Source organism: Coregonus clupeaformis, chromosome 29, assembly GCF_020615455.1.
Source record: "Coregonus clupeaformis isolate EN_2021a chromosome 29, ASM2061545v1, whole genome shotgun sequence".
Lineage (NCBI taxonomy): Eukaryota > Metazoa > Chordata > Actinopteri > Salmoniformes > Salmonidae > Coregonus > Coregonus clupeaformis.
Genome location: NC_059220.1, coordinates 35,537,510 through 35,564,866, shown reverse-complemented (window position 1 = coordinate 35,564,866; position 27,357 = coordinate 35,537,510). Strand labels below are relative to the sequence as shown.

Genomic DNA, 27,357 nt, shown 5'->3' with positions numbered 1-27,357 from the left:
TCTGGTGAGTATGCAGGCCATGGAAGAACTGGGATATTTTCAGCTTCCAGGAATTATGTACAGATCTTTGGGGCCGTGCATTATCTTGCTGAAACATGAGGTGATGGCGTCGGATGAATGGCACGACAATGGGCCTCAGGATCTCGTCACAGTTTCTCTGTGCATTCAAATTGCAATCGATAAAATGCAATTGTGTTTGTTGTCCGTAGCTTATGCCTGCCCATACCATAACCCCACCACAACTATGATGCACTCTGTTCACAACGTTGACATCAGCAAACCACTCGCCCACACGACGCCATACATGTGGTCTGCGGTTGTGAGGCCGGTTGGACATACTGCCAAATGCCAATTGCACACTCCCTTACAACTTCAGACATCTGTGGCATTGTGTTGTGTGACAAAATGGCACATTTTAGAGTGGCCTTTTATTGTCCCCAGCACAAGGTGCACTTGTGTAATGATCATACTGTTTATCCAGTTTTTTGATATGCCACACCTGTCAGGTGGATGGAGTATCTTGGTAAAGGAAAAATGCTCACTAATAGGGATGTAAACAAATTTGTGCACCAAATTTGAGAGAAATAAGCTTTTTGTGCGTATGGACATTTTCTGGGATCTTTTATTTCTGCTCATGAAACATGGGACCAACACTTTACATGTTGCATTTATGGGAGGGAGAGAGAGAGAGAGAGAGAGAGAGAGAGAGAGAGAGAGAGAGAGAGAGAGGGAGAGAGAAAGGGAGGGAGAGAGAGAGAGAGCGAGAGAGAGAGAGAGAGAGAGAGGGGAGAGAGAAAGAGAGCGAATGACAGATGAGAAGAGAGGGAGGGTAGTACTCTTGCATTCCGCGGCTCATTACACACATATCATTACATTAGCTCTGGGGCCACACTTTATTTGGATAGTACGGATAGTCCGGATATCTGTTGATAAGCAACTGCTTGCTAAGGTTACAGTTAGGTTTAGAATAAGGGTTAGGGCTACGGTTAGGGTAAGGGTAAGGGTTAAGTTTAGGGTTAGGATAAGGGTTAGGGTTAGTAGATAATTAGTTGAAATAGTCTGTAGATAGTACCTACAATTTTACTAAAAAGTCCTTAAAACTAGCTTAGGTTGTAGAATGTTGACAACAAAATGTGTAACACTAACATGCACACACTTCTTTCCTGCTCCCAGTGTGTGTGTGTGTGTGTGTGTGTGTGCGTGTGTGTATAATGGTATAGTACAACCACAGTGCAGTCTATTCATCTTCATGAACTCCTTATTGAGTACCTGCAATCAGCTACACAGCTAAAGTACTGCCACTGAACCAGTCAGTCAGCTGCACAGCTAAAGTACTGCTACTGAACCAGTCAGTCAGCTACACAGCTAAAGTCCTGCCACTGAACCAGTCAGTCAGCTACACAGCTAAAGTACTGCCACTGAACCAGTCAGTCAGCTGCACAGCTAAAGTACTGCTACTGAACCAGTCAGTCAGCTACACAGCTAAAGTACTGCTACTGAACCAGTCAGTCAGCTACACAGCTAAAGTACTGCTACTGAACCAGTCAGTCAGCTACACAGTTAAAGTACTGCCACTGAACCAGTCAGTCAGCTACACAGCTAAAGTCCTGCCACTGAACCAGTCAGTCAGCTACACAGCTAAAGTACTGCTACTGAACCAGTCAGTCAGCTACACAGCTAAAGTACTGCTACTGAACCAGTCAGTCAGCTACACAGCTAAAGTACTGCTACTGAACCAGTCAGTCAGCTACACAGTTAAAGTACTGCCACTGAACCAGTCAGTCAGCTACACAGCTAAAGTCCTGCCACTGAACCAGTCAGTCAGCTACACAGCTAAAGTACTGCTACTGAACCAGTCAGTCAGCTACACAGCTAAAGTACTGCTACTGAACCAGTCAGTCAGCTACACAGTTAAAGTACTGCCACTGAACCAGTCAGTCAGCTACACAGCTAAAGTACTGCTACTGAACCAGTCAGTCAGCTACACAGCTAAAGTACTGCTACTGAACCAGTCAGTCAGCTACACAGCTAAAGTACTGCTACTGAACCAGTCAGTCAGCTACACAGCTAAAGTACTGCTACTGAACCAGTCAATCAGCTACACAGCTAAAGTACTGCTACTGAAGCAGTCAGTCAGTCACACAGCTCAATTACTGCCACTAAAACCAAACAATTATAAGATGTTTCTAATAAATGGACTAGCTCTAGACTGACCCCAGACCCCATCCCCGAACACACACACACACACACACACACACACACACACACACACACACACAAACACACACGCGTCCTCTCCTGTCCTCCTGGGCTTTCAGGAGAAATCCATTATTGATCCCCACTGGGCACACACACCTCTAATTACTGCACCACAGGCGCGAGAGAGCTGCCTGGTGTGTGTGTGTATGTTTGTGTGTGTCAGGGTAGCCTAGTCCCCCTGTGCAGCAGTGAGATCCCATCTGCTCCTGTCTCTTTAAAGCCTGATCTGCTAGCAGTTTTTTCTCCTCTCCTTCTCTTCGTTTCTCCCTCCCTTTCTCTTCTCTCACCTTTCCTCTGTTCAGTAATAAACTTGTTCTGTCCTTGGAAGGGCACTGGGCCGTTACCCGTTACCTATCTGCTATAGCTACTGGACAATCAGTGTCTGTCTGTCTCTCTCTCTGTGTGTGTGTGTGTGTGTGTGTGTGTGTGTGTGTGTGTGTGTGTGTGTGTGTGTGTGTGTGTGTGTGTGTGTGTGTGTGTGTGTACCTCCAGTAATAGCATAGTAAATCTGTAATGTTCCTGTTCCAAGACCAGCATTACATCAAACCTGCTGTTTCTGAAGGAGATCACGTAGAGCTGCCCTAATACTGAACCCGTACCTAACACACACACACACACACACACACACACACACACACACACACACACACACACACACACACACACACACACACACACACACACACACACACACACACACACACACACACACTTCATTCAGACATAGTGGGTAATTCCTCACAAAACTAGAACAAAAGAAGACCATGATTTTGGGGATTTTCACAAAATTGAATCCATAGAAGGGTAGGAAAGATTGTTGACATATATTTGACATGTGTATCTTAAAGCATCATTGAGAAATATTGAATTGAAGTTGGAACATTTGTGACATTTTGGCCTTTCCCAGGCCTCCTTTAAAAGTCCTATGCAGCCAGGGTTTTTTCACAATATCAAATCATTTCTGGGTAAAAATTAAGTACTTTACCGTTATTGTTTTCAATTAAAATGGTAAAAAAATAAGCCAAAATAGCTTTTTCGTAAAGAGCAATTTCTCAAGCAAGAATTTTGCTAGGACTGTCTGGGAGTTTAGCGAAAGGAAAGGGGGATACCTAGTCAGTTGTACAACTGAATGCATTCAACTGAAATGTGTCTTCCGCATTTAACCCAACCCCTCTGAATCTGAGAAGTGCGGGGGGCTGCCTTGGTCTGAGTGGGGAGGGGAAAACTGAGAACTAGCTGTTATTGGCAGAGAGGTTTGAAACGCTCTTTCTTATTGGTCTAATTTACCACCTGGTGATGTCACCAGGCAGGCCAAAACTCAATTCCACAAAAACAGGCTGAAATTTCAGGTGGTCTTTTCAAACAGCTCTTACACTAAAATTGAATTATCATCATTTTGTCTCTCGCCTCCCTCCATCCATCTCTCTCTCTCCCTGCTCTCTCTACTCCTAACATATGTTAACACATCTACCAGATCTGATCAGAATAGGAGGAACAGGAAACATGTAGAGTCTCATTCTAAATCAGAGCCAATGTGCTATTTGTCTATTTATCAATAACAGCTGGTGCGCAGTGTCTAATATTAAGGAAGTCTTGCGGTATTGCTCGCCTGAGGTAGAGTACCTCATGATAAGCTGTAGACCACACTATCTACCAAGAGAGTTTTCATCTATCATTTTCCATAGCCGTCTATTTACCACCACAAACCGATGCTGGCACTAAGACTGCACTCAACGAGCTGTATAAGGCCATAAGCAAACAAGAAAATGCTCATCCAGAAGCGGCGCTCCTAGTGGCCGGGGACTTTAATGCAGGCAAACTTAAATCCGTTTTACCTCATTTCTACCAGCATGTCACATGTGCAACCAGAGGGGAAAAAAACTCTAGACCACCTTTACTCCACATACAGAGACGTTTTGCTAGCACAGACTGGAATATGTTCCGGGATTCATCCAATGGCATTGAGGAGTATACCACCTCAGTCACCGGCTTCATCAATAAGTGCATCAACAACGTCGTCCTCACAGTGACCGTACGTACATATCCCAACCAGAAGCCATGGATTACAGGCAACATCCGCACCGAGCTAAAGGCTAGAGCTGCCGCTTTCAAGGAGCGGGACACTAATCCGGACGCTTATAAGAAATCCCGCTATGCCCTCAGACAAACCATCAAACAGGCAAAGCGTCAATACAGGAGAACACCAGCTGTTCCGGACGACTATGTGATCACGCTCTCCGTAGCCGCTGTGAGCAAGACCATTAAACAGGTCAACATTCACAAGGCCGCAGGGCCAGACGGATTACAGGACGTGTACTCAGAGCATGCACGGACCAACTGGCAAGTGTCTTCACTGACATTTTCAACCTCTCCCTGACCGAGTCTGTAATACCACATGTTTCAAACAGACCACCATTGTCCCTGTTCCCAAGAACACTAAGGTAACCTGCCTAAATTAATACCGACCAGTAGCACTCACGTCTGTAGCCATGAAGTGCTTTGAAAGGCTGGTCATGGCTCACATCAACACCATTATCCCAGAAACCCTAGACCCACTCCAATTTGCATACCGCCCCAACAGATCCACAGATGATGCAATCTCTATTGCACTCCACACTGCCCTTTCCCACCTGGACAAAAGGAACACCTACGTGAGAATGCTATTCATTGACTACAGCTCAGTGTTCAACACCATAGTGCCCTCAAAGCTCATCACTAAGCTAAGGACCCTGGGACTAAACACCTCCCTCTGCAACTGGATCCTGGACTTCCTGACGGGCCGCCCCCAGGTGGTAAGGGTAGGTTACAACACATCTGCCACGCTGATCCTCAACACGGGGGCCCCTCAGGGGTGCGTGCTTAGTTCCCTTCTGTACTCCCTGTTCACCCATGACTGCATGGCCAGGCACGACTCCAACACCATCATTAAGTTTGCCAACGGCACAACAGTGGTAGGCCTGATCAGCGACAACGATGAGACAGCCTATAGGGAGGAGGTCAGAGACCTGGCCGTGTGGTGCCAGGATAACAACCTCTCCCTCAACGTGATCAAGACAAAGGTGATGATTGTGGACTACAGGAAAAAGAGGACAGAGCACGCCCCCATTCTCATCGACGGGGCTGTAGTGGAACAGGTTGAGAGCTTCAAGTTCCTTGGTGTCCACATCACCAAAAAACTATCATGGACCAAACACACCAAGACAGTCGTGAAGAGGGTATGACAAAGCCTATTCCCCCTCAGGAGACTGAAAAGATTTGGCATGGGTCCTCAGATCCTCAAAAGGTTCTACAGCTGCACCATCGAGAGCATCTTGACTGGTTGCATGATTGCCTGGTATGGCAACTGCTCGGCCTCCGACCGCAAGACACTACAGAGGGTAGTGCGTACGGCCCAGTACATCACTGGGGCCAAGCTTCCTGCCATCCAGGACCTCTATATCAGGCGGTGTCAGAGGGAGGCCCTAAACATTGTCAAAGACTCCAGTCACCCAAGTCATAGACTGTTCTCTCTGCTACCGCATGGCAAGTGGTACCAGAGCGCCAAGTCTAGGTCCAAAAGGCTCCTTAACAGCTTCTACCCCCAAGTCATAAGACTGCTGAACAATTAATCAAATGGCCACCCGGACTATTTAACAAGTCATAAGACTGCTGAACAATTAATCAAATGGCCACCCGGACTATTTAAATGACCCCCCCCTTTGTTTTTACACTGCTGCTACTCGCTGTTTATTATCTATGCATAGTCACTTTACCCCCACCTACATGTACAAATTACCTCGACTAACCTGTACCCCCGCACATTGACTTGTGTTACTTTTTATTTTATTTTTTACTTTCTTTTATTTAGTAAATATTTTCTTAACTCTATTTCTTGAACTGCATTGTTAGTTAAGGACTTGTAAGTAAGCATTTCACGGTAAGGTCTACACCTGTTGTATTCGGCGCATGTGACAAATAAAATGTGATTTGATTTGATTTGGATCCATCAGGAGAATGTTTTGTCAAGTGATGTTATTGTAGCAGTAGTGTCACCCTTGACCAATCACTGCCATGTTACATTAACATTATTTTAGTGATGTTAAAGTGTTATGATGAATCCCCCTCCCCTCTCCTCTGGTTGTTAGGACAGTGTGATTCTGACTGTCACCCAGAGCTGGTTGTCATGGTTTCACCTGGCTGGGTTGTCTTGGTGGTGACTATGTCTCTGCATATATTTACATGTACATTAACACATACACTGTACCCTGTCTATGCCTGCATTTGCACGTCATTAGTATTCCCTGAGCTGAGGATGTGTGTGTGAGTGTGTGTTCACTTTGTCAGAGGTGACCTCATGGCACTCTGCACTTTTATGAAGTGCAGAGTGGTGTGTGTGTGTGTGTGTGTGTTTCAGTTAGTGATAGCTATTGTAAAGTGGTGTTTTGCTTCCCCTCTCTTTCCCAGCTGGCAGAATGTCTGTCCATGTTGCCAAGGCAGCCAGTGTCTATAGTGGGAGACCAGGGGTGCAGTTGTGTGTGTCTGCAGGAGGGGGGTAATGAATAATAGATGGAAAGTGGATCAATAACGCAGTGAATCACTAAGACTGAATAACAATTTAAGCTTGTCCAATTTGGCCATTTCAATTGATAGGATTCATATAATATTCAATAAATATCCTACCCAACATCCAATTTGGACGAAACTTTTTTTTAACAATGGGTTAGAAATTAGGAATCCAAAGAAATTGTCAAAAGCCACCCACGGATCCCCCACATCCCACCCCAACAACGAGTATATAGTATCAGTTCTCCATGTTTGACAAGTAGTATGGAGCTGCGGCTCAGAGTATTGTTTCTTCATCCCATGTAATATATTCTCAGTGAATTTGGTGATGTTTCTTTTCCTGTGTTCAGAGAAATGTGTCATTGAAGTTGTTGGGTTTATGTCCCATCCTACATCCTTATGTTACCAGGTTCTGACCACTGATGGTGCTGTTCCTGCTATTAGGTGATTCTTTTTTTAAGTACTCCCCCTCCCCCATTGTTAAAGGGATAGTTCACCCAAATTACACAATTACATATTGGGTTTCTTACCCTGTAATCAGTCTATAGAGTTAGTGAGGTAACTTTGGTAAACTCTAAGCTCATCTCGGGATAACCGGTCATACGAAAGTGGCTCACCTTTTAAATTTATATGGCAAAGAATCCTTTAGAACTAACCTGCTCCGGGGCAGGCTAACTCACGGCTACCTCTACTTACCCTGAATGAAATGACTCAACCACGAGTTGAGGACCAATGAAATCAGATTCCCTCCCTCTTGCAAAGAATGCGTCATCATCCCCTTCATTTTGAGGAAGACAACTTGATTAACTATTTTATTAATCAAATGTTTTTTGTGTGTTAAAAATGTGTAATGTTAAAATAAAATCATATTACATATTTAGTAATGACAGAATGCATTTTAAACTTCACGCACAGTAACACTTTTGTATGACTTAATAAAATGATTTTAACAATAGGAATAGGAAAAAAGGTGCTTGTGGTTGTGCATTGATAAGCACACCAAAGCACACCAAAGTTGCCATTAATGATAAGCAATAAAATAAAGACGGCATTTCTACCATAGCCTGCTGAATTTGCAAAATAACTTTTCTTTCATTTTCGGCACAAATGAAAATGTGGCACTGACTCACCCATGGATTGATGTTTCAGCATTGTCTCAATGAAGAGTTACAAGCCTGCTAGAGTGCAAGTGCAGAATGCAGATACAAGCCTGCTAGAGTTAGCGGCAGGCGGATTAACACTATCCACTGTCGTAGTATGGATGAAGCCTGAGCTGGAATGCGAAGCTAACTGAAGCTGGTTACAGTAACTTTAGAAAACCCTGAGTAGATCTAGCTTGCTTTGTAGGATGCCCCTTTGCTATGACAGCGACCCATGATATGGTTTTGTTTACCTGGCCACTGTTTCAAATGCATTTTCATGCTTCATGTATAAATCATCCTAAAGTATCTAAATATTTATTGTGTAACTCAATGATATTACTTATAGATGATTTGGATATGAATCGCGAAAATGCTAATATAGGTACCATTGACTTGCTTGAATTGGATTTGTGGCACAAATGCTAAAAAGTTAGCATTTGAAACAGTGGCCAGGTAAACAAAACCAAAGCATGGGTTGTTGTCATACATGGTCCACAGACTGATTACAGGGTAAGAAAACCAATATGTAATTGCGTAATTTGGGTGAACTATCCCTTTAACAATGGGGGAGCGGGAGTACTTAAAAAAAGAATCACCTAATAGCAGGAACAGCACCATCAGTGGTCAGAACCTGGTAATATCAGCCTGTAGGATGGGATATAAACCCATCAACTTCAATGACACATTTCTCTGAACAGAAAAAAATAATACATCACCAAATTCACTGAGAATAATTTATATAGGATGAAAATACTATATAATACCCCGAGCCGCAGCTCCATACTACTTGTCAAACATAGAGAACTGATACTATATACTCGTTGTTGGGCTGGGATTGGCGTGGGGTGTGGGAGGTCCACGGATGGCTTTTGACCAGTTCTTTGGATTCCTCATGTTTTACTAATTGTTAGAAAAAAGTTTTGTCCAAATCGGATGTTAGGTACTATAATTATTGAATATTATATGAATCCTATAAATTATATAAAATATAAATTAGCTTTATTTCATAGTGATCAAATCATATTTCAACAAAATAATGCTTATCTTTCTGAACAATCTGAGATGTGGGTGTCATGGCTTGCTCAAATGACATGGAACGACCCTGCGTATGCATAGAGAGTCAACATAACAACGTACAGTATCACACCACAGTCCACGGCTCATTAGGGTGTGCGTGTGTGTGGGTGAAGCTTGTGATTCTTATTACAGTGCCTTGCAAAAGTATTCATCCCCCTTGGCATTTTTCCTATTTTGTTGCAATACAACCTGTCATTTAAATTGATTTTTATTTGGATATCATGTAATGGACATACACCAAATTGTCCAAATTGGTGAAGTCAAATGAAAAAAATAACTAATGGAAAAGTGGTGCGTGCATATGTATTTACCCCCTTTGCTATGAAGTCCCTAAATAAGATCTGGTGCAACCAATTACCTTCAGAAGTCACATAATTAGTTAAATAAAGTCCACCTGTGTGCAATCTAAGTGTCACATGATCTCAGTATATATACACCTGTTCTGAATGGCCCCAGAGTCTGCAACACCACTAAGCAAGGGGCACCACCAAGCAAGTGGCACCATGAAAATGTATGCACTCACTAACTGTAAGTCACTCTGGATAAGAGCGTCTGCTAAATGACTCCAATGTAAATGTAAAATGAAGACCAAGGAGCTCTCCAAACAGGTCAGGGACAAAGTTGTGGAGAAGTACAGATCAGGGTTGGGTTATAAAAAAAATATCAGAAACATTGAACATCCCACGGAGCACCATTAAATCCATTATTTAAAAAATGGAAAGAATATGGCACCACAACAAACCTGCCAAGAGAGAGCCACCCACCAAAACTCACAGACCAGGCAAGGAGGGCATTAATCAGAGAGGCAACAAAGAGACCAAAGATAACCCTGAAGGAGCTGCAAAGCTCCACAGCGGAGATTGGAGTATCTGTCCATAGGACCACTTTAAGCCATACACTCCACAGAGCTGGGCTTTACGGAAGAGTGGCCAGAAAAAAGCCACTGCTTAAAGAAAAAAATAAGCAAACACGTTTGGTGTTCGCCAAAAGCCATGTGGGAGACTCCCCAAACACATGGAAGAAGGTACTCTGGTCAGATGAGACTGAAATTGAGCTTTTAGCCATCAAGGAAAATGTCTGCCGCAAACCCAACACCTCTCATCACCCCGAGAACACCATCCCCACAGTGAAGCATGGTGGTGGCAGCATCCTGCTGTTGGGATGTTGTTCATCGGCAGGGACTGGGAAACTGGTCAGAATTGAAGGAATGATGGATGGCGCTAAATACAGGGAAATTCTTGAGGGAAACCTGTTTCAGTCTTCCAGAGATTTGAGACTGGGACGGAGGTTCACCTTCCAACAGGACAATGACCCTAAGCATACTGCTAAAGCAACACTCGAGTGGTTTAAGGGGAAACATTTAAATGTCTTGGAATGGCCTAGTCAAAGCCCAGACCTCAATCCAATTGAGAATCTGTGGTATGACTTAAAGATTGCTGTACACCAGCGGAACCCATCCAACTTGAAGGAGCAGGAGCAGTTTTGCCTTGAAGAATGGGCAAAAATCCCAGTGGCTAGATGTGCCAAGTTTATAGAGACATACCCCAAGAGACTTGCAGATGTAATTGCTGCAAAAGGTGGCTCTACAAAGTATTGACTTTCGGGGGGTGAATAGTTATGCTCAAGTTTTCAGTTTTTTAGTCTTATTTCTTGTTTGTTTCACAATAAAAAATATTTTGCATCTTCAAAGTGGTAGGCATGTTGTGTAAATCAAATGGTACAAACCCCCCAAAATCCATTTTATTTACAGGTTGTAAGACAACAAAATAGGAACAATGCCAAGGGGGGTGAATACTTTCGCAAGCCACTGTAAACTGTGGGATAGAGAGATAGATCGGGGGAAGGAAGAGGAGGGAGATGAGTGAAAGGGAAAGCTTGATTAAAGTTTCTCTCTATCCTCTCTCCCCCTCCCCAGTAGGGAACTCTGGCAGAGCCGTATGCAGCCCAGTGGCTCTCCTGCTCAGGGAAAAACATGCCACTGAGACACAGGCTGAGATAGCTACAGAGCCATTATTCACTCGTATAGAGAACAACGTTCTAACATGCACACACATGCACACACACACATACACACCGTCACAGAGTGTGTGAGGGAGAGACTAATCGCCTCTCTAATAGAAACTTCATTAGCACAGTTCTGTCCCTCCGAGCCATCTCTGACACGCCGTGCTGCCCCAGAGTCAGCAGTCAGCCACGGAGACAGACAGACAGACAGACAGACAGACAGTGTGTTAGAGTGGATGGGCAGGGAGGACGTAACAGACCGCAGGGATCTGGGTTCATATCAACTCTATTAAACCTGCACTTCTCTGATAATCACTCAGTTAATGACTGTCTGAAGGAGAGAGAAAATGGACTCATTTCTGAAAGCCTTGTATTCCCACTCCCAGACTGCAAACCAACCGCTATATATCCTGTTTCTTGCCATAGGAAATATATGAATATATATTTTCTGGTTTTATGCACATCTTTCAAAATGCACAAATGCATAATTTTTTGTTTCTATGTACCTCTTTACTTTGAAATGCTAATTGTGTTGTGCTGAATGGTGTTGTCGAATGAATGTGGTGTGTATGTGTGCACAGACTGCACAGATGAAGAGAGAGAGGAGAGAGAAAGAAAGAGAGAGATAGAATATCACCATGTAATGGGTTAGTGACAGTGTCTTGGAGTGAGTTGGAGACTTGGAGCCAGATTATATGACACATGACAGACTGTGGGTGGCCACAAGACTGCTTAGAGTGCACACACACACACACACACACACACACACACACACACACACACACACACACACACACACACACACACACACAGATCCTCCTGCTGACAGTGAGGTGTGATGATGAGGTCATGGAGTCAGAGTGAGGTCACTGAGGCAGCCGTGCTCCTGTATGTCCTGCTCAGCAGTGTGTGTGTGTTCTCCCTTACCCTGACCTCAGCTGCTCAGCTCAATCAGCTGGGATACAGTCCAGAGTGTAATAGAGAGCCGCTTCAGAGCGACACACACACCTGTTACTATGCTGTAATTGAGACCAGCCCTAAACTGAGGAACAGATAAATAAGAGAAGAGCTGTTTGTGCTGTGTTGTGTAAGTGTGTGTTTGAAAGTGGAGAAAGTGTGTGTTTCAGCAGGGTAGCCACAAGCGTGTCCTCACAGAGCACAGAAAAGCGAGCAAGGCAATGATATCAACCACAGAGAAAATATCTTAATAATGTATTATTCATCATATATTATGTAGATAATGTATTAACATTCAATATTAACAGTATTTGTGTATTTGAACTAGACTTGTACATGTAGCCTACTTCTGCTAGCGCTTGGATGAATAATATTTCAAATATATATGACCACCTCAAATGAAAAGCCTTCAAAGTAAATGGCTTGGGTGTGTTGAGCTACAGTACAGCTGAGCTGTTTTACAGTGAGAAGAAGAGCTATCAGATCCAACTATATCACTCTCGCACTCTCTCTCCTTCTCTCTCTACATATGACTGAACTCACTAAACACACACACACAATCAGCAGGCATGTAGCGTCTTGTCAGTGGACTGTAGCCCATGTCAGAGCTGGGGAAGACAAGCTGTGCTTTGGGTTTTCTACTGCTATTTACATTGTCCTTAGTTTGGTTAGCGAGAGAGGACACAGAACTGTGTAAACAATCATTCAAAACACTCAGCTGTGAATTCCCTAAGAGTTGTGTTTGGGAGTCACGCTTGTGTGGGTGTGTCCTCTCTCGTGTGTGTGTATGTACGTACTTGCTGGAACAAGTACATCTGATTACAGAGAGAGAGAGAGAGAGAGAGTGAGGAAGCGAGAGAGAGAGAGAGGGAGAGGAAGAGGGAGAGAGAGGGAGAGGGAGGGAGAGAGAGAGCGGAAGAGAGAGGGAGAGAGAGAGGGAGAGAGAGGAAGAGAGAGCGATAGGGAGGGGGGAGGGAGGGAGGGAGGGAGGGAGGGCAAGAGAGAGAGAGAGGGAGGGAGGGAGGGAGAGGGGGAGAGAGAGAGAGGAAGAGGGAGAGAGAGGGAGAGAGGAAGCGAGAGAGAGAGAGAGAGAGAGAGGAAGAGAGAGAGAGAGGGAGAGAGAGGAAGAGAGAGGGAGAGGGAGAGGGAGAGGAGAGGGAGAGGGAGAGGGAGCAAGTGAGAGAGAGAGAGTGGGAGAGGGAGAGAGAGAGAGAGAGAGAGAGAGAGAGAGAGAGAGAGAGAGAGAGAGAGAGAGAGAGAGAGAGAGAGAGAGAGAGAGAGAGAGAGAGAGAGAGAGAGAAAGGGTGGGAGAGAGAGAGAGAGCGAGAGAGAGAGAGAGAGAGAGAGAGAGAGAGAGAGAGAGAGAGAGAGAGAAAGGGAGGGAGAGAGAGAGAGAGCGAGAGAGAGAGAGAGAGAGAGAGAGAGAGAGAAAGAGAGCGAATGACAGATGAGAAGAGAGGGAGGGTAGTACTCTTATAATCAGTGCACATTAAAGCCACCAGCCTCCAGTTCTTCACCTCCTTAGGGTCATCCTTTTTTGGCAACAGGGTGAGGACAGCCTTTCTACAGCTTATCGGTAGTAACCCTCCGGTCAAACTATCACTAACTACTGCTAGCCAATCCTCTCCCAACATAGCCCAAAATGACTTTAAAAAGTCAACGGGAAACCCATCAATGCCTGGTGCTCTTCCATTTTCCATGTCTTTAAATGCAGTGGATAGCTCCTGCAAAGACAATGGTTTCTGTAGCTCAACCTGAGCTTCTGCAGCCACCTGTGGGAGCCCATCAAGGAACTGCTGTATCACTGTTTTATCCTCTTTGTACTCACACTTGTAGAGCTCAGCATATAACTCTACTGCCCTTTTCCTAATTTCACTAGGGCTAGTGAGCTCTTGTCCAACGGCTGATTTGAGGCAATAAATAATTCTTCTTTGCACATTCTTTTTCTCTAAACCAAAGAAAAATGTTGATGAGGCATCCATTTCAGAGATTCCCTGGAACTTACTTCTCAACAATGCCCCCTGTGCTCTAATACCCAGCAGGTCTGCCAATGCAGCTTTTTTTCTCCTGAGGGCCTGAGTATGGCCTCGATCTCCTGTGGTTTCAACTAACTTCAGGAGTTCTACTATTTCAGATTCTAGGGCTTCCATTGATCTGGTGATGTCTCTAGTAACATTCATCGTGTATTGATTACAGAATTGTTGAATCTGTATTTTCACTATATCCCACGACTGTTGAAGGGATACAAAACTGGCCTGTTGAGACTTCCACTTCTCCCAGAAAAAACTAAAACATTCTCTGAAGTGAACATCACTCAATAAAGTTATATTAAAATGCCAGTATGCGCTTTTGGGTTTTACAGCATTGATGAACTCCACCTCTGTTATTAAACAATGATCAGAAAATCCCACTGGGGTTATCACACTTGATTTACAGACCTGATTGATGCTCAAAACAATAAAACCCATCTAACCTGGCCATAGAGATGATGTTCTCTCTCACTTGGGCCCATGTATGTTGTCTCGTGCCTCCATGTTGGCTCCGCCAAATATCACACAGTTCATGTGTTACAATAAAACGTTTTAGAAAATTCCTTGAGGCTATATGAGGTTCTTTGTGGTTTCTATCTAAATCACTGGCTGTACAGTTAAAATCTCCAGCAAGAAATCAATAATCTTCCATCTTACATTTCTCAATGGTGTTTGATAATGTCTCTAAGAAACCTACCCTCTCAACTGCCACAACTGGGGCATATACATTTATCAAACACATAGTGATGTTTTCATACCTCGCTCTAACTTTTAATAACCTCCCCTCATCCACCTCTTCAACCTCATATGACAAAGGCAAAAGCCCTTTTGAGAACAGGATAGCTACACCCCCACTTTTTGGGGTTTTGTTACTACACACCACTCCCCCGAGCGATTTCAGGGCTTGTCAAACCTCCCCCTGTTACTTTTGACATCAGAAACTTTGCTGACTCAATAAACAATCCACTTTCAGGAAAAAAATCTGTGACATTATAATACTGCATATACTTCTTCCCTTTTGTCATTTTCAGAAATTGATGTACCTTCTCAAGCCCATACCTCACTTCCACTCCATTTTTCTCGCTATTTTGTTGTGATGCATCAGATGACTCACTCTCGCTATCCTCCCCAGAGGAAAACTCCACCATCTCTACAACCTGTTTATCCTCAACTCATTTATCAATCTCTACCTTCCTCTTAGAATTAGAACCTTCACCACTCCTTACATTTTTCCTCTTACTCCTTGGTACTTTGAAAACAGCTGCTTCATTTTCTATTGTTTCAGTCTCTTCTTGAACTTCAATTTCCTTTTCTAGTACCGACTCAGCGACCCCAATTGCAGTCTCACCAACTGTTTCCCCTCCCTCTTTGTTCTGATCTACCCTAATTGCCTCCATATCCACACTTCTTTCCGTTCTTTTCCAACCACATCTGCCCACCTTCTCCCTTCCCCTGAACCCTTAGTATGTTCATCCCTTCATGGTGGTGCATTAGCTGCACCAGCGCTACAACTACTACCAGGCTCTGCACTCTCATTCTCAGGACAAAACCGTACCAAATGTCCCTCTCTTCCACAGCCAAAACATTTAATTGATTCAGTAGAAGCATAGAACACATAATCAAATCCGTCAATCTTAAAACTGAATGCTAAATTCAGTTCGTCAGTATAATTCTTTAAAATCATATGCACTTGTCTCCTATGAGACACGACATGTTTCAGCAAAGGAGATTTGCATCCAAAAGGATTATTTTTTTATTGTGGATCAATTTTACCATGATGAGCTAACTCTCACTCACTCCAACACTTATTTTCTAACAAATGGTGGCACGTTACAAAGTATAACTTTCTTTGCCAGATTCATTTGATTTATTTTTATTTTTATTTAACCAGGTAAGCCAGTTGAGAACAAGTTCTCATTTACAACTGCGACCTGGCCAAGATAAAGCAAAGTAGTGCGATAAAAGCAACAACACAGAGTTACATATGGGGTAAACAAAACATAAAGTCAAAAATACAACAGAAAATATATATACAGTGTGTGCGAATGTAGTAAATTATGGAGGTAAGGCAATAAATAGGCCATAGTGCAAAATAGTTACAATTTCGAATTAACACTGGAATGATAGATGTGCAAAAGATGATGTGCAAATAGAGATACTGGGGTGCTAAATAAATAACAATATGGGATGAGGTAGTTGGATGGGCTAATTACAGATGGGCTGTATACAGGTGCAGTGATCGGTAAGCTGCTCTGACAACTGACGCCTAAAGTTAGTGAGGGAGATAAGAGTCTCCAGCTTCAGAGATTTTTGCAGTTCGTTCCAGTCATTGGCAGCAGAGAACTGGAAGGATTGGCGGCCAAAGGAGGTGTTGGCTTTGGGGATGACCAGTGAGATATACCTGCTGAAGCGCAGACTACGGGTGGGTGTTGCTATGGTGACCAGTGAGCTAAGATAAGACGGGGATTTGCCTAGCAGTGATTTATAGATGACCTGGAGCCAGTGGGTTTGGCGACGAATATGTAGTGAGGGCCAGCCAACAAGAGCGTACAGGTCACAATGGTGGGTAGTAAATGGGGCTTTGGTGACAAAACGGATGGCACTGTGATAGACTACATCCAATTTGCTGAGTAGAGTGTTGGAGGCTATTTTGTAAATGACATCGCCGAAGTCAAGGATCGGTAGGATTGTCAGTTTTACGAGGGCATGTTTGGCAGCATGTGTGAAGGAGTCTTTGTTGCGAAATAGGAAGCCGATTCTAGATCTAACTTTTGATTGGAGATGCTTAATGTGAGTCTGGAAGGAGAGCTTACGGTCTAACCAGACACCTAGGTATTTGTAGTTGTCCACATACTCTAGGTCAGACCCACCGAGAGTAGTGATTCTAGTCGGGTGGGCGGGTGCAAGCAGCATTTGGTTGAAGAGCATGCATTTAGTTATACTAGTGTTTAAGAGCAGTTGGAGGATACGGAAGGAGTGTTGTATGGCATTGAAGCTCGTTTGGAGGTTTGTTAACACAGTGTCCAATGAAGGGCCAGATGTATACAAAATGGTGTCGTCCGCATAGAGGTGGATCCGAGCGTCACCAGCAGCAAGAGCAACATCATTGATATACACAGAGAATAGAGTCGCCCGATAATTGAACCCTGTGGCACCCCATAGAGACTGCCAGAGGTCCAGACAACAGGCCCTCCGATTTGACACATTGAACTCTATCTGAGAAGTAGTTGGTGAACCAGGCGAGGCAGTCATTTGAGAAACCAAGGGTATTTAGTCTGCCAATAAGAATGCGGTGGTTGACAGAGTCGAAAGCCTTGGCCAGGTCGATGAAGACGGCTGCGCAGTACTGTCTTTTATCGATCGCGGTTATAATATCGTGTAGGACATTGAGCGTGGCTGAGGTGCACTCATGACCAGCTCGGAAACCGGATTGCACCGCGGAGAAGGTACGGTGGGATTCGAAATGGTCGGTGATCTGTTTGTTAACTTGGCTTTCAAAAACTTTCGAAAGGCAGGGCAGGATGGATATAGGTCTGTAACAGTTTGGATCTAGAGTGTCACCCCCTTTGAAGAGGGGGATGACCGCGGCAGCTTTCCAATCTGTGGGGATATCAGACGTTACGAAAGAGAGGTTGAACAGGCTAGTAATAGGGGTTGTGACAATTTCGGCGGCTAATTTTAGAAAGGGTCCAGATTGTCTAGCCCAGCTGATTTTAGATTTATCGGTGGTGACAGTGTTTCCTAGCCTCAGTGCAGTGGTCAGTTGGGAGGAGGTGCTTTTATTCTCCATGGACTTTACAGTGTCCCAAAACTTTTTGGAGTTAGTGCTACAGGATGCACATTTCTGTTTGAAAAAGCTAGCCTTTGCTTTCCTAACTGATTGCGTATATTGGTTCCTGACTTCCCTGAAAAGTTGCATATAGCGGGGGCTGTTCAATGCTAATGCAGTACGCCACAGGATGTTTTTGTGCTGGTCAAGGGCAGTCAAGTCTGAGGAGAACCAGAGGCTATATCTGTTCTTAGTTCTGATTTTTTTGAATGGGGCATGCTTATTTAAGATTGAGAGGAAAGCAATTTTAAAGAACAACAAGGCATCCTCTACTGACGGAATGAGGTCAATTTCCATCCAGGATACCCGGGCCAGGTCAATTAGAAAGGCCTGCTCGCTAAAGTGTTTTAAGGAGCATTTGACAGTGATGAGGGGTGGTCGTTTGACCGCGGACCCATTACGGACGCAGGCAATAAGGCAGTGATCGCTGAGATCCTGGTTGAAGACAGCGGAGGTGTATTTAGAGGGTAAATTTGTCAGGATGATATCTATGAGGGTGCCCATGTTTACAGATTTTGGGTTGTACCTGGTAGGTTCATTGATAATTTGTGTGAGATTGAGGGCATCTAGCTTAGATTGTAGGTTGGCCGGGGTGTTAAGCATATCCCAGTTTAGGTCACCAAGCAGTACGAACTCTGAGGATAGATGGGGGGCAATCAGTTCACATATTTTTAGTGTCCAGGGCACAGCTTGGGGCTGAGGGGGGTCTGTAGCAAGCGGCAACAGTGAGAGACTTATTTCTGGAAAGGTGGATTTTTAGAAGTAGAAGCTCAAACTGTTTGGGCACAGACCTGGATAGTATGATAGCCTGCAGAGCTCTTTCTCTACAGTAGATTGCAACCCCACCCCCTTTGGCGGTTCTATCGAGACGGAAAATGTTGTAGTTGGGGATGGACATTTCTGAATTTTTGGTGGCCTTCCTAAGCCAGGATTCAGACACTACTAGATCATCAGGGTTGGCGGAGTGTGCTAACGCAGTGAATAACTCAAACTTAGGGAGGAGGCTTCGGATGTTAACGTGCAAGAAACCAAGGCTTTTACGGTTACAGATGTCAACAAATGATAACGCCTGGGGAGTAGGAGTGATACTGGGGGCTACAGGGCCTGGGTTAACCTCTACATGACCAGAGGAACAGAGGAGGAGTAGAATAAGGATACGGCTAAAGGCTTTAAGAACTGGTCTTCTAGTGCGTTTGGTACAGAGAAAAAAAGGGGCAGATTTCCGGGCGTTGTAGAATAGATTCAGGGCATTATGGACAGACAAGGATATGGAAGGATATGAGTACAGTGGAGGTAATAAATAATACATAAATTGGTCATTTAGCAGACGCTCTTATCCAGAGCGACTTACAGGAGCAATTAGGGTTAAGTGCCTTGCTCAAGGGCACATCGACAGATTTTTCACCTAGTCGGCTCGGGGATTAGAACCAGCGACCTTTCGGTTACTGGTACAACGCTCTTAACCACTAAGCTACCTGCCGCCACGGAGGTAAACCTAAGCATTGGGTAACGATGAAAGAGATAGCATCACTGGAGGCACCGATTGAGTCGGTCTCCGCGTGTATGGGGGGTGGGACAAAGGAGCTGTCTAAGGCAGGTTGAGCTGGGCTGGGGGCTCTACAGTGAAATAGTACAATAAGAAATAACTGAAACAGCAATAAGCAAGGCATATTGACATGGGAGAGAGGCATAACGCAATCACAGGTGTTATTCGAGAGAGCTAAGACAACAGCTGGTAATGGCGACAAAGTTTGGGCTGAGGCTAAACATAAACAGGATGCTGTACCGTATAAAGGAACAGTTCAGCAGGCATCAGCTGTATAGCTGAGTTATCATAAGGTCCGGTGAACAGCAATAGGAGAGTTCGGAGGTAGTTCGGGGGCGGCTACAGCACTGGCGAGCAAGAGGCCTGGCTTGCGTGTGCTAACGGGCCGGGGCTAGCAGATGGATCTTCGTGGTCGACGTTGTAATGGGAAGCCTGTTGAAACCACATCAGACGATTTCGTCGGCAAACCGGTCGTGTTGGATCAGCGGGGCTCCGTGTCAACACTAGGAGGTCCCGTCCAGTTGACAGAGAGGTAGATAGCCGGGAGATGGGCCTGGCTCGAGGCTAGCTCAAGGTTAACTGGTGCTTGCTAAGGGGCAATGGTAATTAGCCAACGACAACAGCCATTTGGTTGCAGCTAGCTGGTTGCGATGATCCGTCGCTAGGGTCGAGTGATTCCGGCAGAAAATCCAATATGCGCTGGGTCGATAGCACGCTGTGCAGACTGGCCGACAAATTGTCCAGGCTAGAGCTGGCTTTTGGGTAGTGCAGGCCACGGACAATGGTGAAGACGCTAACGGTGGCTAATCGCAAATAGCCATTCGGTTGCAGCTTGACTAGTTTCAGTAGTTTTGATAAAAGTTATAAAGAAATAATAGAATCCTTTCCACGTTGGGTGAGGCGGGTTGCAGGAAAGTATATTTAGTTAAAGAATGAAAAGTAAAATTGAGAAATATATACAAAATAGAAAGAAAAAAATTAAAAAAGGAAATACCGACACCTGTGTCTCTTTCAATACAACACCACTCTCAACTATTGTATTCACCTTTTCAATAGAATCTAAGAATATCACTACAGCGCTATTCATCCTTGAAACTGATTTTATGCTATCATACCCAATGATAGCGCCAAATGCTAAACTACATTCTTCCACCGAACACTCTGCCTCAGCAGGAATCTTTACTCCATCTTTACTCTAAGTTTTTCCAATCCTACACCCTCTCGAGTGGCCATTGCAACCAGCCTCTCCCGCTGGTTGCGACCTTGAGAAAAACAACCTCAAAAGATCACACCAACCCTTTACGTGTTTAGTGACAGTGAAACAAAATAACCTTAAAACAACTTAACTAATCAATATATATACCATAAGGATTGGACCGTAGAGGACTGGTGTAAGGTCATCTTCTTTAATGAGTTCTTTAATGAGCAATAAAATGCAAATTAATTACTCAAAAATCATACAATGTGATTTTCTGGATTTTTGTTTTAGATTCCGTCTCTCACAGTTGAAGTGTACCTCTGATAAAAATTACAGACCTCTACACGCTTTGTAAGTAGGAAAACCTGCAAAATCGGCAGTGTATCAAATACTTGTTCTCCCCACTGTATATATACATATACAGTTGGGAAAAAATTAAGAGACCACTGCAAAATTATCTGTTTTTCTGGTTTTACTATTTATAGGTATGTGTTTGGGTAAAAATAACATTTTTGTTTTATTCTATAAACTACTGACAGCATTTCTCCCAAATTCCAAATAAAAATATTGTCATTTAGAGCATTTATTTGCAGAAAATGACAACTGGTCAAAATAACAAAAAAGATGCAGTGTTGTCAGACCTCGAATAATGCAAAGAAAATAAGTTCATGTTCATTTTTAAACAACACAATAGTAATGTTTTAACTTAGGAAGAGTTCAGAAATCAATATTTGGTGGAATAACCCTGATTTTTAATCACAGCTTTCATGCGTCTTGGCATGCTCTCCACCAGTCTTTCACATTGATGTTGGGTGACTTTATGCCCCTCCTGGCCCAAAAATTCAAGCAGCTCGGCTTTGTTTGATGGCTTGTGACCATCCATCTTCCTCTTGATCACATTCCAGAAGTTTTCAATGGGGTTCAGGTCTGGATATTGGGCTGTCCATGACAGGGTCTTGATCTGGTGGTCCTCCATCCACACCTTCATTGACCTGGCTGTGTGGCATGGCGCATTGTTGTGCTGGAAAAAACTATCCTCAGAGTTGGGGAACAATGTCAGAGCAAAAGGAAGCAAGTTTTCTTCCAGGACAACCTTGTACGTGGCTTGATTCATGCGTCCTTCACAAAGACAAATCTGCCCGATTCCAACCTTGCTGAAGCACCACCAGATCATCACCGATCCTCCACCAAATTTCACAGTGGGCGCGAGACACTGTGGCTTGTAGGCCTCTCCAGGTCTCCGTCTATCCATTAGACGACCAGGTGTTGGGCAAAGCTGAAAATTGGACTCATTAGAGAAGATGACCTTACACCAGTCCTCTACGGTCCAATCCTTATGGTCTTTTGCAAACCTCAGCCTGGCTCTTCTTTGCTTCTCATTGATGAAGGGCTTTTTTCTAGCTTTCCACGACTTCAGCCCTGCCCCTAGGAGCCTGTTTCGAACTGTCCTCACCGTGCACTTCACCCCAGGTGCCGTTTGCCATTCTTTTTGTAGGTCACTTGATGTCATCCTACGGTTGTTGAGTGACATTCGAATGAGTTGGCGGTCATCCCGGTCCCGGAGAGTCATTTTCGCCCTCTGCCGGTCTGTAGCTTTGTTGTCCCCAATGTCTGCTGCTTGACCTTGTTCTTATGAACCGCCGTCTTTGAAATTTTAAGGATGGAAGCAACCTGACGCTCACTGTATCCCTCTGCCAGTAAAGCCAGAATTGAACCTTTCTTTTCCTCACTCAAAACGTTCCTTTTCAACTCTTTTGGCACGGCCAATAGTTATTTTTTGATTCATACTACTTTTGAGGTACTATTAGCACTGTTTTTGCCATCCAACTGGTCCTATTTCAAGAGGATAGTGATGAGCACAGCAGTGGTTTTTATACTTTTCCCCGTTAAATAAGATATGGTTCAGGTGATCACCTAATCAGTACCTAATTCAGTAGAATGAGGTGTGCCTGTGTTGGAATTCAACAGACACTGGAATGGAATGGCTGTCATACATGTAGAGATGCTGATTTAAGAAAAATGTGCAGTGGTCTCTTAATTTTTTTCAGAGCTGTATATACAGTTGTGGTCAAAAGTTTTGAGAATGACACAAATATTAATATTAATTAATTAAGTCTGCTGCCTCAGTTTTTATGATGCAATTTGCATATACTCCAGAATGTTTTGAAGAGTGATCAGATGAATTGCAATTAATTGCAAAGTCCCTATTTGCCATGAAAATGAACTTAATCCCCCAAAAACATTTCCACTGCATTTCAGCCCTGCCACAAAAGGACCAGCTGACATCATGTCAGTGATTCTCTCGTTAACACAGGTGAGAGTGTTGACGAGGATAAGGCTGGAGATCACTCTGTCATGCTGATTGAGTTAGAATAACAGACTGGAAGCTTTAAAAGGAGTGTGGTGCTTGAAATCATTGTTCTTCCTCTGTTAACCATGGTTACCTGCAAGGAAACACGTGCCGTCATCATTGCTTTGCACAAAAAGGGCTTCACAGGCAAGGATATTGCTGCTAGTAAGATTGCACCTAAATCAACAATTTATCGGATCATCAAGAACTTCAAGCAGAGAGGTTCAATTGTTGTGAAGAAGGCTTCAGGGCTCCTAAAGTTGATTCAGCTGCGGGATCGGGGCACCACCAGTGCAGAGCTTGCTCAGGAATGGCAGCAGGCAGGTGTGAGTGCATCTGCACGCACAGTGAGGCGAAGACTTTTGGAGGATGGCCTGGTGTCAAGAAGGCCTCCTGTAGCTCAGTTGGTAGAGCATGGCACTTGCAACGCCAGGGTTGTGGGTTTGATTCCCACGGGGGGCCAGTATGAAAAATGTATGCACTCACTAAAACTGTAAGTCGCTCTGGATAAGAGCGTCTGCTAAATGACTAAAATGTAAGAAGGGCAGCGAGGAAGCCACTTCTCTCCAGGAAAAACATCAGGGACAGACTGATATTCTGCAAAAGGTACAGGGATTGGACTGCTGAGGACTGAGGTAAAGTCATTTTCTCTGATGAATCCCCTTTCCGATTGTTTGGGGCATCCCGAAAAAAGCTTGTCCGGAGAAGACAAGGTGAGCGCTACCATCAGTCCTGTGTCATGCCAACGGTAAAGCATCCTGAGACCATTCATGTGTGGGGTTGCTTCTCAGCCAAGGGAGTGGGCTCACTAACCATTTTGCCTAAGAACACAGCCATGAATAAAGAATGGTACCAACACATCTTCAGACAGCAACTTCTCCCAATCATCCAAGAACAGTTTGGTGATGAACAATGCCTTTTCCAGCATGATGGAGCACCTTGCCATAAGGCAAAAGTGATAACTAAGTGGCTCGGGGAACAAAACATCGACATTTTGGGTCCATGGCCAGGAAACTCCCCAGACTTTAATCCCATTGAGAACTTGTGGTCAAGCCTCAAGAGGTGGGTGGACAAACAAAAACCTACAAATTCTGACAAACTCCAAGCATTGATTATGCAAGAATGGGCTGCCATCAGTCAGGGTGTGGCCCATAAGTTAATTGACAGCATGCCAGGGCATGCAGAGGTCTTGAAAAAGAAGGGTCAACACTGCAAATATTGACTCTTTGCATAAACTTAATGTAATTGTCAATAAAAGCCTTTGACACTTATGGAATGCTTGTAATTATACCATAGTAAGATCTGACAAAAATATCTAAAAACACTGAAGCAGCAAACTTTGTGAAGACCAATACTTGTGTCATTCTCAAAACCTTTGACCACGACTCTATATATATATATATATATATATATATATATATATATACACACACACACTTAAAACACTGAAACCCAATAGAGTGAAAACAATTCCAGTTGCTCTCACAATCGCTCCTGCTTCCCGATTCACTCCCAGCATGAACTCTGACGAGAGAGAGAGAGCGAGAGAGAGAGAGGGAGGGAGAGAGGGGGAGGGAGGGAGGGAGAGAGGGGGAGGGAGGGAGAGAGAGACTGAGACTGGAAATAGAAATAGCTTTCAATGTATCTATTATACAAAGCAAACTTGTCCTTGTGCTGACTTAGTACCCAACCCCCTACACATAACTAATACAGCTAATACAGGATGAGAGAGAGAGAAAGAGAGAGAGAGAGAGAGAGAGAGAGAGAGAGAGAGAGAGAGAGAGAGAGAGAGAGAGAGAGAGAGAGAGAGAGACAGAGAGAGAGAAGAGAGAGAAGAGAGAGAGGGATGAAGTGAGGGGGAGAGGGAGAGAGAAAGAGATGAGACAGCGAGAGAGAGAGAGAGAGAGAGAGAGAGTGAGAGAGAGAGAGATGAAGAGGGAGAGAGATGAAGAGGGGGAGAGATGGCGAGACAGCGAGAGAGAGAGAGAGAGAGAGAGAGAGAGAGAGAGAGAGAGATGTAAGGCCTAGCACATAAAGGGGGGATCATTCCAGCTGAGGATGTCAGACAGAAAATGTTTAATCTCCTCAAAGCAAATTATAATCTACACACACACTGATTGATTACACAACTCCTTTAGATCATTGCTCAGCACATTGCGGTTCTGGTCGTGGAATTTTATCATAAAAAGCGTGCGTGCACATGAGTGACTATGTGAATAGAATGGATTTTCTATAAGGAGACTGGAAATAGAACTAGCTTTCAATTTATCTATTATACCATGCAAACTTGTCCTTGTGCTGACACAGTAACCAACCCCCTACACTACAATAACTAATGGGATGACACAGCTAATACAGGACAAGGGAGAGAGCGAGAAGAGAGAGAGAAGAGATAGAGAGGGAGAGAGAAAGAGATGAAGAGAGAGGGAGAGGGAGAGAGATGATACAGCTAATACAGGATGAGAGAGAGAGAGAGAGAGAGAGAGAGAAGAGATAGGGAGGGAGAGAGAAAGAGATGAAGAGGGAGAGAGATGACGAGAGAGAGAGAGAGAGGGATGAAGTGAGCGGGAGAGGGAGAGAGAAAGAGATGAGGAGGGAGATGGAGAGGGAGAGAGATGAAGAGAGAGGAAGAGGGAGAGAGATGAAGAGAGAGAGTGAGAGGGAGTGAATGAGTGAAAGAGAGACGCATGTAAGCCCCCATGGGGCGGCGCACAATTGGCCCAGCGTCGTCCAGGGTAGGGGAGGGAATGGCTGGCAGGGATGTAGCTCAGTTGGTAGAGCATGGCGTTTGCAACGCCAGGGTTGTCAGTTCGTTTCCCACGGGGGGTATGAAAAAAATAAATAATAATAATAATAACTGTAAGTCGCTCTGGATAAGAGCGTCTGCTAAATGACGTAAATGTAATGTAAATGTAAGCCTGCATGTAACAGGGCCAGTGGGTCAGATAATATATCTCTAGGGGAGATTGAGGAATGAGTAGAGACATACAGTGAATTGGAAAGTATTCAGACCCCTTCCCTTTTTCCACATTTTGTTATGTTACAGCCTTATTCTAAAATGGGTTAAATAAATCTCAGCTGTCTACACACAATACCCCATAATGACAAAGCAAAAACAGGTTTTTAGATTGTTTTGCCAAAAAAAAATATATATATATTTACATAAGTATTCAGACCCTTTGCTATTATAGATGATTTTCAAGTACATATGTTGTAGAATTAAACACCTATATGCCTTAAAATGTTTATGGATTGAGAACCAGTTGAAGGGTTAATACAGAGCAGAGACATTTATGTGTTTTTCATAACTCCCTGCAGCTGGTCTGGGTATGTCAATGACATGTGATGGAAATACAACTCCTCGTGGTGGCTGTGTGGAGATTGGAGTAACAATGGAACTAGTGTTATCATTTGTTTGTGCTTATGACCTGACACATAGCCACATGCACATAATCTCAAGGGCCAGGGAGGATGATAAATGATAAATGCTTAAATGTATGTGGTTGAGAATGGGTTATGGATGACATGTTTAAACCATGTTTAAGTATTCATTGATATGTTTTATAATGTGTTATGAAATGATAAAGGTAAAACAGAATGAACATGATTGATACTTTGTACTTCAGATATATGTCTGGATAGTGAATATAGTCAATACAGAGTGTGATTGTTCTTTAATGTACGTATGTACATCATTTTTTGAGTCACGCCACTAATAAGATACAGAGGCCCCATTTAGAGAAGCGCAAGTAGCCCTCGTGAGTAGCCAACATGTGATACTGAAATATGTTATTCATTCACATAGAGAGGAGTGACTATGTATGTTGTATCAGTGTGACTATGCATTTGTGTCTGTATAAAAGGACAGCTCCGGTTCAGGGCAAGCAGTTGCTCCATGGAGCAAGCTCGGCTTTGTTATGCAAATAATAAAAGTCTAATTTTTGAATTCACAAGTTCCAGTCTCTTGAGAAATATTTTTAAGTTGACTACTTTTTGAGTCAAATATTTCTACGACACTATGAGACTCGAAATTGAGCTCAGGTGCATCCTGTTTCCATTGATCATCCTTGAGATGTTTTTACAACTTGATTGGAGTCCACCTGTGGTAAATTCAATTGATTGGACATGATTTGGAAAGGCACACACCTGTCTATATAAGGTCCCACAGTTGACAGTACATGTCAGAGCAAATATTATGCCATGAGGTCGAAGGAATTGTACGTAGAGCTCCGAGAAAGGATTGTGTCGAGGCACAGATCTGGGGAAGGGTACCAAAACATTTCTGCAGCATTGAAGGTCCCCAAGAACACAGTGGCCTCCATCATTCTTAAATGGAAGAAGTTTGGAACCACCAAGACTCTTCCTAGAGCTGGCCGCCCGACCAAACTGAGCAATCGGGGGAGAAGGGCCTTGGTCAGGGAGG

The 27,357-nt window shown here is 43.9% G+C and overlaps 1 protein-coding gene across 2 annotated transcripts in view; it reads right to left on the bottom strand.

The window, feature by feature from the left end:
- LOC121571732 (E3 ubiquitin-protein ligase SH3RF3-like) overlaps nucleotides 1–27,357 on the bottom strand; it is a 102,888-nt gene that overhangs the window by 14,841 nt on the left and 60,690 nt on the right. The gene's annotated exons all lie outside the window — the stretch shown is intronic.